The sequence below is a fragment of the Microtus ochrogaster genome, linkage group LG1, assembly GCF_000317375.1.
Source record: "Microtus ochrogaster isolate Prairie Vole_2 linkage group LG1, MicOch1.0, whole genome shotgun sequence".
Lineage (NCBI taxonomy): Eukaryota > Metazoa > Chordata > Mammalia > Rodentia > Cricetidae > Microtus > Microtus ochrogaster.
Genome location: NC_022027.1, coordinates 52,428,866 through 52,441,233, shown reverse-complemented (window position 1 = coordinate 52,441,233; position 12,368 = coordinate 52,428,866).

Here is a 12,368-nt window from a genome sequence, read left to right as displayed (position 1 = left end):
AAACCCAAAGAAAGGGATTGATATTTCTAGGCACATATGACCTACAAAAATTAAACCAAGAGGAAATACACAGCATAAACATATTTATAATTGGTGGTGACAGTGACATAGTAAAGGAAAGCCTCCCAACCAAGAGAAGTCTGGGCCTAGATATATTCACTGCTGAATTCTACTAGATATTTAAGGAGCCTTTTATTTTGGAGTTGGGGGACAGGGTTTCTCTGTAGCTTAGGAGCTATTCTTGTAGACCAGGCTGGCCTCCAGCTCACAGAGATCCACCTGCTTCTGCCTCCCTGAGTGCTGGGATTAAAGGCATGCGCCACCACTGCCCAGTCTTTGTTGTGTTTTTATCCAGTAATACTATGATGCTTGCTTTGTAAAATGAGTTTAGCAATGTTCTTCCCTTTTCTGCTTTGAGGAGAAGGTTCCTAATGTCAAGCCTGACCGCCTGCTTTCGACTCCCTGAAGCTGTGGTGAAAAGAGAGACTGACTTGCACAGCTTGTCTTCTGACCTACATAGGCACACACACGCAAACACATATACACACATATGTAGTAATAGGAGTGGCGGGCTGCGTCCCGGCACCCGGCCGCCCACATGGCTAGCTCTACCCGAAATAATTACACGGACACTGTGTTCATTTAATCACCGCTTGGCCCTTTGGCTCTAGCCCTTACTGGCTAATTCTGATATCCCGATCAACCCATCTCTAATAATCTGTGAGCACCGGTCTTAGTGAGCACCGGTCTTACCGGGAGTGTATCTTCCCAGGAGCGGGGAGCATGGCGTCTCTCTGAGGCATCTGCTCCCGAGAGCAGAGCTGTGGAGTCTGACCTCACTTCCTCTTCCTCCCAGCATTCTGCTCTGTTTACTCCTCCCTCCTGTTTTAACCTATCAGGGCAAGCAGCTTCTTTATTTAATTAACCAATGACCTTCCTCCATCACACATATACGCATACAAACATACATAGATACATGTGCACACACATATATGCATACAGGTACACACAGTAAAATATTTTAAAGGTAATAGCAAAGAGAGAGACAGAGAGACAGAGAGACAGAGAGAGAGACAGAGAGAGAGACAGAGACAGAGACAGAGAGAGAGAGAGACAGAGAGAGAGAGAGAGAGAGAAAAGAAAACTTTGTACCATGGCTCATGCCTAGAAAAAACAAACTTTAATATTCAAGAATATCAATTTAATCTCCAGAATTATAAAGCTTCTAAAGGAAGGCCTTGGAGATAATATTTATGATGTTTTTGTAAAGATATTTTAAACATGATGCAAACAATGCAAAGTATAATTTTTTAATTTATCAACTGATCATCAGAATTAAAGCTGGCTGCTCTTTCAAATACACTACCAGGAAATGGAAGTTCTGCAAACTGCAAACTGGGAAAACGTGTTGTCCAGACACTGAAGACATTAAAGTCAAACCTATCACACATAAGAACTCCCAGAACATGATAACCATGAAAATAATCTGGAAAAGCAGGGATACTTCAAACATGGGATGATTCACTAAGACAGAGTTACAAGAAGAATCACAAGAATGTACAAATTAGTTGCTCATTGAGAAATGTGCTTTTGAAATAAAAAACACTAATTACTTATTAAAATAATCAAAAATTTAAAACTAACAAAAGATAGCAAGCTATGTTTCAACAGGAACCCTCTTATACTTTGCCTAAGGACCTTGAAAAGAAGGTCTTTAAAAATCTAAATATGTACCTACCAAGTGATTCATCCTCCTTTTGCTTGGTTTGAACCCAGGAAAAAGAGAAACAGACATCGAAGAATTTAAACATGAGAGCTCACCACTCTGTTTTAGGATCTGCTAACTGGTACTAACCCATTTCTCTAAGCAAGTCCATGAAAAAGCAACCATTTATGCATGCAATGGACTAACCTTCAGAGGAACACAACACAATGGCTTAGAAATGGAAGGCAACAACACAATTCCACTTCACTGATAAAGTAAACCTGAGCATTTTCTGCCACCCTTATGCCTGGGAACTTCAGTCACACCACAGATATGGCAACTGTGCCAGGAGTTACTAAACCCACTTTGATTTTGAATATCCTAACTGTTAGAAAGACAATATAACAGAATGATATCAAACCGTCAATCAGTAGAAAAGGTTTATTCATGTTTCTCACGTTAGCCCCCAGGAAATTAAGCACATGCTGGTGGATTTGTCCTGTCACTCATGAGACTGCCATAATTGAAGTCTTCAGCAGCTGAGGCCACAGAGGGCAAAGAAGCCAGTAATTTACATATCACATTAAACACGTGATGACAGGAAGGCCGGGTAACTTATGTTTTTATTTTCATGCATTCCACAGATGCAAGATGGAAGAGGGAAAGGCATTGAATGCATCCCAAAGGGAAACACGGGCTATAGAACAGGCAGGAAACCCTTGTTTAAAATAGATACATAATTCAGGGGAGAAATACAAAATACTACAGCAGTTGCCTGTGGGAAATAGAAATGGGGATGAAGGAAGGATTAGTTTTCATATAGCTTTTAAACATATTCTCAAACGTGATCATGTGCACAGGTTGTATTTCCCAGGAGAAACTAAACAACAACATTTGAATAGCAGAGTGTAGTCTGTCAGGAAGATTGCCACCTCAGGTTAGTCCTGAGAGATGGATCTAGTGCCAAGACTTCACGCTTCAGATCAGAACTTGAAACTTAGTATTGCTTATGAAAGTTGTATTTGACATATTAATGGCCACACCTCCTGCTGAGATGATTGGGAAATAGTGGCTGGCCACTCTGCTATTAGAGATGGGGCTAGGATATAAATTATTGACACTGATATGGTATCACAGAGCTGCAGAAACACAAGTCTAATCTGATCTATTGTTCTTTTATGCATAATGAGAAGCTGGTCCTCTTCCCTTTACATGATATAGCAAACCTGCATTCACTTGGCATCTTTTGAAACATTTATGTGCACAGCCTTAATGTCAACTGCTTTCCACAGGGAAGGAGAGCATGCAGTTGTCCTTCCTCAGATATGTCACTGAAAGATGCCTTCCTTTGTCATGTGGTATCTCTACTGCCTACTTTAAATGCTTCTGAAACACTGGCAGGCTTCCATTACCATATCAGATATCTTCTACTTGCAGGTATACAGTGAGCAGTTGATGGAGTAAGTGTCCTTTGGGCCTAGACTTTTTCTCCAGGTAGATATTGCTTGAGGTGGAGGCCCTGTTTGTGTTAAGAAACTTATTAGACTTCTCATCTCACCCTGGTGCACAAATCACAAGAAAAGATGTTGGAAATTGTTCCGTACCAACTAGCAAATTTGTAGTTCATCTATAATAATAGTACAGTCTTCATAATAGTACTATGACCTCTTCTTCATACCTAACAACTTATGTTGCCAAAGGGACTCTTACAACAAACTAACATGGCCAACATCACTGTAATATACCACATACTCATCTTTAAACCAAGTCCATGTTTAAGGCTCTATAATTTGAAACAATAAAGGGGCTCTCTGTGATGCTCAGAGATGCAACAATAAGGATAACAGTTTATACAAAATCCTGAACATAAGGTTTTAGGAAATGCCAAGTGATTGGTTAGTCATAGTTCAAGAATATTCTGCAAAGTTATACATGGAGAACTCTTGGTCAGTATTATGAAAAAGGAAAGAGGTGATACTTAATCCAATGCTTATCAAGAATTATTAATAGCTTAATTTAATGGATCATTACTACATCTAGAATATTATATAGAAATGTACTTGTAATAATTGTGCATGTAGTAGCTTGGGTCTTGTACTTTCTACAATTGAAAACATGTAACTGTAATCATCAAACTTGTCAATAGACATGTAGTTTCTTGTGTAGTTACTTGGTACAGGCTCATAATGTGATTTTATCTATTTGAAAACTCTCGGCAAAGCCTAGTGGAGCATGTCTGTAATCTGAAAACTAAAAATTTATGGTCAGTAGGATCGCTCAAGTTCATGACTATCCTGGGCTGCATATAGGAATGTGATAACTCAAAACAATCAGCCAAATAAAAACAAACAAACAAAACATACTTTCTAAAGTATAAATCATCATTTGAATACTAACATGCTTTTAAGACCCAGAAAACAACAGAAGAGCTGATATGGGAGGCCCCTCTGTCTGCTGTGAATGTGTTTTATTACCATTGGTTAATAAAGAAACTTCTTTGACCTATGGCAGGGCAGAATATAGCTAGATGAGAAATCCAAGCAGAGATACGGGGAGCAAAAAGGCAGGGTCAGGGCGAAGCCAGCAGCCATGGGAGAAGTAGGACACCAGAACATTAGTGGTAAGCCACGGGGCACGTGGCAATACACAGATTATTAGAAATGTATTTATTTATATGCAGAGCTAAGCAGTAAGAAGCCTGAGCCATTGGCCAAACAATGATAATTAATAGTAAGCCTCTGGGTGGCCATGGGGACTGGCAGGCAAGAGAGAAACTGGTCTAGAGGGACTGGACAGGACAGACAAAAGACTTCCATCTACAGACAGCAAATGAGGCCTTATCACAGGAGCAGATTACCAAACCATACTGAGAAGTGTATCTTAGTGTCTTGGTTGAAAAAGCAAAGATCTAAAGTGATTAATTGACAGCGTATCCACTTCCTAGCAGCCGATGCCAAGCTGTCATCTTGAGAAGATTGACAGTTGAGGGTAGAACCTGAGAGTATGGACACTAGACATTGGCTTAGGTAGGAGAAGTCTTTTGACAAGATAGCACCTGAACTCAGCCTGATGGAGTGCGAGTTAGCTGAGCCGAATGAACCGCGCCTGCACAGATGGGAAACACGAGGACCCTGCTCAAATGAAAACCTGGCTTCCGCATGAGAGGCTAATGAACCATTTGAAGCACCTGCCTTTGTAACACTAACCAAAAAGCCTGAGGTCTGATTTCACTGCAGCTTGCTAGTCTGCTCCCTTCCCATCTTAATATTGCAAATATGAGCTACAGGGCTAAATGTCCAATGTCACAGGTAATCCGATCTTTATTAATCAAAATGGTTGGACAGCATATTTCAAGATGCCACATCAGCGACCAGCAGCAACCAGTCCAGGCTGGAAGATGAGAGGAGTTAGTTCTTAGAGAGGAGAGCCTGGTGTACATTCAGGTTAGAAAAGGCATGAATTCAAATGAAATCATTAGCAGAACCTAGCAGCCGATCCCTTCGTGCACAGAAATGAAGAGCCTGCTGGAGTGGAACACAGAGCAAACCAGTCGAGTAAGAAAGGGCTTGAAATTTTTCATCTTCCCCCACCAAAGAAAGACATCAAAAATACATCAGCTGGCATTTTCTAACTTGAAAGAGTATTACTTCCCTTAATATGGGAATCATGCTAGAAGAGAGATCTACTTTTGCTTAATCTTTTGTATTTTCCATCACCTGAGGTACAATACACTGTGTACGTTTCCTATACTGGGCACATTTAGATACAGAACCATTAGCCCTCATAATAAAATATCAATACAGGCACTTGAATAAATATCCATCCAGCATGAATGTTTATTACATCAAGAATCACAGAATTATAATGGAAAACGAGGTTTTCCTCCCACACATCAAAGAACTCATCACTGGCACTTAGGGAGTTCCATCACAAAAGCACACGCTTTTGGTGTGACAGTTTGGTGTCCCAACTCCTGATGAATATTGGCAGATTCTTTCCCACCTACAAGTCAAACTCATTAAAATGGCAATCTGCTTGTAGACAATCAGATCGATGATGAGCGCCTGCAGTCACCTTGTCATGTTTTATAATGTGTCATTCAAGCATGGCAAACCTGTCTTCAATACGCAAGCACCCACCACTCAGCGCCACCTAAGGAAAAACACTGCCAGGGTTTCTAACTCAGCTCTAAACTTACCCCCCAAATATAATTTTAATATCAATAGCCCAAAGCATTGTGAAAATAATTTATATGCATATTGGTCTGAGCTAAAGAACAGATAATAAATGAAGTTTTTTTTTTCTTTTTTCTTTTTTTTTTTAGATATGGTAAAAAAAAAATGCCCTTTGAGCTAAATTCCGCCTACAGGTGGAGGACAAGGGAAGGTTGGGTGCTTTGTCTTAACATCTACAGGGCTCAGGGTACATAATCCATGGAGCTCTACAGTTTGGACTCTAGGTGTGCCTTGAAATAAAACTTGTAGTGATAAAATCATTGGCAGAATATTAAAAAAAACCTTCCTGGTTGTGTCAGAACCATGTAAAACACCTCCATCCATGCTGCTGATGAGCACTCATTTTGTCACCCCAGATTCTTGTGTCCCTAATTCCAGAAATGGGTGTTTAAACGAGATCATGGCATTTGTTTCCTTCGTAAGGCCTCCCAGCACCCGGTGCACTGTTTCCAAACAGGAAATGGTCCCCATCTAAAATCATTAGCAGTCTGTGGGTAAGTGTTTCTCATTTCACAGTGAACTAGCCTCAGACAGGGTCAGGTGTTGGCAGAAGCCCAGTGTGCCCAAGGAAGAGCGCTTGGCTTTCACTTGCCCTTCTAAAACTTGGCCTTGAGTCTCCGCTCTCTGTCAAATAAGTCAAAGAGTAGAAACATCACTGCACTCACTCATAAGTGGACACCAGCTATAAGCAAAGGGGATTGAGCCTGTAGTTTGTGATCTTAGAGAAGCTAAGAAGTAAGGTGAATCCTAAGAAAAACATATATAGACCCACCTGGAAAGTGGAAACAGAGAAGATCGCCTGACAAAATTGGGAGCAGGGGGGTGGGTGTAGAAGGGAGGGTGGAAGGGAAAGAGGAGGAGAGAAGGGGAGAGGTGAGGAGAACTTGAGGGAAGAGGATAGTTGAGAAAGGAAGGACAGAGATGAGAGCAAGGAAAGAGATATCTTGATTGAGGGAGACATTATAGGGTTAGCAAGAAACTTGGCTCTAGAGAAATTCCCAGGAATCCACAAGGATGACCCCAGCTAAGACCCTAAGCAATAGAGGAGAGGAGGCCTGATCTTGTCTTGCCCTGTAGTCAGACTAATGAATATCTTAAATACCACCATAGAACCTTCATCTAGCAACTGATGGAAACAGAGGCAGAGACCTGCATCAGAGCACTGGGAAGAGTGGGAGGAATGAGAATATCAGCAAAGAGGTCAAGACCATGATGGGTTCACCCACTGAAACAGTCTACCTGAGCTAATGGGAGCTCACCAACTCCAGCCGGACAGGGAAGGAACAAGCATAGAACAAAACTAGTCCCTCTGAATGTGCTTGACGATTGCATGACTGGAACAGACTCGGGTCACTGGCAGTGGCACCAGGGTTTATCCCTACAGCATTTACTGATTTTTGGGGAATCTATTTTCTTTGGATGATACCTTGCTCAGCCTAGATATAGTAGGGAAGCCCTTGGACCTTCCCCAAAGCAATGTGCCTTACCTTCTCTGAGGAGTGCATTGTGGTGGGGTGGGGTGGAAGAGTGTGTAGAAGGAATGGGAGGAGGGGAGGGAATGGGAACTTGGATTGGTATGTATAATGAAAAAATATAGTTTTTTGTTTTGTTTTGTTTTGTTTTAAAAAAAAAAAGAAATAAAAGAAGCATTGCTGGGTGTTTTACCTGTCTCTCCTAGGCCTCTTGGAGAGTTGCCGTGAAGGTCCACTGTATAGTAAGCTGTTATTTTTCTGAAACACGAGTTCAGTGTCTTTGAACTGTAACAGGCCTTCTGAGAACTGAGTTTTTCTGTAGCGGTGGTTTTGTCTAGGTATCCTTGGTTTTCACTGGGAATGTTTGTGACCTGAGATTTACTCAGGCTTTAGAATACAGCCCCCACATTTACCTCCTCCTTGCTTCATAGAAAGCTCTGCCAACTACACATACACACCGCCTGTCCTCATTTCCCATTCTCCCTACATTGCCTACATTTATTTATAATGGGAATCATTGCTGAAATACAAACACAGGCAAAGAAGACCAATTGCTCCTGAAGGCAGCCTCCAAAGACTAGTTTCTATGCAGCTCTGACTAAGACCCTGTCTTCTATGCTTACATCCTGGGACAGACATACCTGCCAAAGACTGTGAGATGCCACACACTCAGAACCCGGGTCTTCTCCATCCAGATGGTACGTTTTTACTTATTGCAATCTCAGGATATTTCCCTTGAAGTTACAGTTCTTTGATATTTTCAACAGAAGAAATCCCAGGAAAAATGGAGGAATGGGATGATGGCTTCCATAACTTTTTTGAAAAAGGAAACTTTGAAAGACAATAGATCAGTATTCAAGAGTGTTGACATAATCAAGCTAGGAAATCTCAAGAGACAGGAAACAGTGGGCCAGCTCAGTGTATAAATCACATTTTACTATAGGCAATGGGTAGGAGGGAGAAGCTATGTCTGGTAGGCCACAGGTATGGAGAAACTTCTAGTCTAGAGAGACTAATACAGGTGCAGTTCAGAGACCAAAAGAAGAACACTTTGAGCAGAGAAAACTGAAATTTGAAGGAAGGCCGCTTCATGTCTTCCACCAAATGTTGATCAGAGTCTGACAAACCAACTCAAGACAACTGAAGAAATATCCCCAAAAGATTACAGGGAGAAAATCCAATTAGAGTACCAAAGTTCATTAGTAGTCACACTGAGAACCTTGAGCTCTGCTGAGATTCATGGATCAAAGTATAACCCCAAACCATGTGATTATAATTCCATTTAACCATGCGTAAATGCAAGCCTCAAAATGACCAGTGTGCGGTGAACTTAATCATACACCATAAAAATGTAAGCAGCAATTTTAGAAATACTAACATATGTAAAATGTCATGTGCCTGGTATCTAATAATAGAAATAGCAGGGTATAGTGCATATTACTTTAAGCATAAGAAAACAGATGAAGGTAGATCTAAATAAATTCAATGCCAGCCTGATCTACATAGAGAGTTCCAGAGAAACATAATGAGACCATGTCTCAATAAATAAATAGATAGATAGAAAAACAAATGGATAGATAGATAGATAGATAGATAGATAGATAGATAGACAGACAGACAGACAGACAGACAGACAGACAGACAGACAGACAGATACACTCAGCTGACTCATAATGAGTAGGGGACAGTCAATTACTTGAAACTGACCTTGAAATTGCATTTTTAATAGAATTAATAGAAAAAGACAATAAAACTATTCCTGTGAGTACATTCCATATGTTCAAAAGATAGTGAAAGGATGGAATGTACAAATTAGACACATGAATGATTTGAAAGTATACTCAGACTCTTAACAACTAAAAACTATATTTTGTGCTACAAATAAGAAATTTTGTAAATATAAATATGAAATATTCAAAAATAAATCAGTCAGCTATCTTACAAGGCATTAAAATTAATTTTGTAATTTTTTTTACTCATAGGCAATAATTTTCTGAAACTATTTCCAAAAAGTGTGGAAGTAATATTATCACAGAGCACAGTCATGTACACATGAAAGACATGTCTGCCAGCTGTGGACCCATGCACACGAGTGGTTCCATAGGTTCATCATAGAGCCGGAAAGTTCCTGTCACTTAGTGAGTTCACAGATTAACGTCATGGCACCATATACTGTACACATATCTGGGAGGATCCTCATGAGAACACTCTACCTCATTGCCAGTCATGCAGAAGCAAACTCATGTATCACACGTGATACTTGATAATGGCAAAAATGACTGTCAATGACTTCAGTAAGCACTTATTACTCACTACACTACTTTTTAATGATTTTGGAGCATATCCGTTTAACTTATATAAAATGTTTGTGGTAAAACCATAGTTTTGTCTCATCAGCACAATCCTTATAGAGCTCATAGTTGCCACGTCTCTTCAGTCTGTCTAGTAGCTAGTGTGAGCAGCTGCCCTACACTTTCTGGGTGTGAGTGAATTCACTCACAGCATTCACATTCACATGAAGCACACCGGTACCCCTCATTGAGTGATAAGTGACTACAGTAGGATTTTGCGTCCATGGTTACTATTTTTTTAAATAATTCCCAGTATTTCAAAGCCAGTGAAACAACAGAGGCAAACTCATTATCATGTAATCCTATCCCTATGCTTTATGACAGATCAGCAAATTAAGCATCTGTTAGCAGCCTATGAAACTTTCAACAAGAGAACTCATGGTGCCAGAGAGCCTCATTTTTATTTCAAGTGTGTCTAGTACAACATTTCGGCAGATGCTTTACAAACTGAATGTACACAAATGAGCAAATTCCCCTCCACATCCATAAGTATTGTATAAAAGCAGCCATTGTCTTGTTTACCAGCCTTCAATTATACTTTTACACAGAGTAAATGACACACATAATCATAAGCTACTCAGCTGCAAATTATTAGGTAGGTACAGTTATTAAATGTTATTGTAAAGAAAGACATAATTAAAATTAATATCTCCAGCAAGAAACATTCAAACATGTCAAATAATGCTATAAGAAAAAAGAACACTTTGATACTAATTTGAGCAGATTTGGGATGACAGTCATACACAACACAGTACTTTAGAAGTATGAATATGATTGCATACAGTTTCTACAATGTTTCTAAAGTTGCTTTCTTGAAAAGCATTTTAAGTCTAAAATGTTTAAATACTTTTGTACTATAACAACAGCAATTTGGAGGTGTTTTCATAGCTTTAAAAATACAAAATGTAAAATACTAATGATTACTTTGTACCATATAGAGTGTTCATTAGGTCACTTGTGCATTTTCAGTTACAGATTCTAACAATTGCCTAGAAAGAACATGGCTAATAAATAGAAATACAAATGAATAAAGATGCATCCTTCTCTTCAGAGTCGATCATCAAGTAGTTAAATTAAAGGTAAATGTGAATTCATTCTCATAGACTTTTATGTATTTGTATTTTGCTTTTCATCCTACTTGGTAACATCTCAAAAATATGGTATTATTGTCTTTGCTAGAAATCATAAACAAACCTCATACTTGTTTTTAAAAATAAAGCCTTCACTATTGATGTCTTATCCACAGAGATGACAACCAATCAGGTGGTAAGAAAACCTCATAATGGTTGGGGCAAGGTTCTGTTCTTGTCTTTGCAAGAAAATACTCATTCAAGATATTCTGGATATCCAGATGCCTAAAGAGGAAAATATAAATATCCAGATAGAATCATCAAGCAAAGAGAATTATGACTTTTGAGGACAGGTCATCTGAGGGTAAGAATCTTTAAACATAAACTAGAATAATGGTCATGACTCACTTAAAAATCAAAGCTGGCTTTCAAGTTGGACAATAGCTCTGTCCTTCTCTAAATTCAAGCATGTTGTTAAAAGAAAACTTCAGAGTTTCTTTCTCATGTCAGAAGTCACCTGGTATAGCACAGAAAGAAGAAAGAATTTAGTTCTTCATACGTATTTTTGCCTCTATTGTACCATTCAAGGAATATCTATCTGTATAAATTATGTTTAAATTTTCCACAATGAACAATAAATTTTCCAGGAAGAAGATGGAGCCCCACAACAATGACTCCATTTGGTTGGTATGATGTCATGATGCTGATAGCATTACTATAAGGCCTGTTTTCAGTACCAGCTGCTCAAGATGATTCCAACTTGGTTAGCTAAAATGGTATACTTTTTTTTACAACATTCTGGCTAGAACTCCAAATAGGAATGTCAGAAAAAACCATACCAAATACTCAAAAACTATTTGCAATTATACCAGTCAGTAATCTTGGAACTTAACCATCATTTTACATTCACAGGATCCCATAGAAAGAACATCGTCCCCATGACAGGTAGAAGTAATTCTAGAAGACGACATGCCCTCTCCCATCAAAGTTTGTCCTCAGGGTTAGGGACATCAATTATGGGTTGATTATAATTGGTGTAGGGTTGGGGGTTGGGGAAAATTATGTAGGATTGCGGATCTCTTTGAAAAAAAGGGAAATTGATAAGATAATAGATTAGTGTGACTTTACTCACACTAATAGCAATAGTGAGCAATAGAATGAATACTTGTAAGCTACTATTTATAGGTAATTTACATTGGTATAGATTCTTGTATATTGATACAAACTTAAATTATATTGAGTATGTTTCTATTTTTGTCTACAATATTTGTGTACCTAGGCAAAGTTATTTTGTCATATTGTATGCATGCATGCTTCTACCTTTGCTTAAGACATTTTGTATATTGATACAATTTTAGGATATATTTATCATATCACAATATACATTTCTACCTCTGATCAAGATACTTATACATGGTTTACATTTTGAGGTCATTGTCCTCATTTGTTGCACAGTTGTTTTAAGATTGTTTAATATTCTAATATGAATTCTTAGTCTTTAAGTTATATAAGAATTAAGAATTATAGGTCAATAG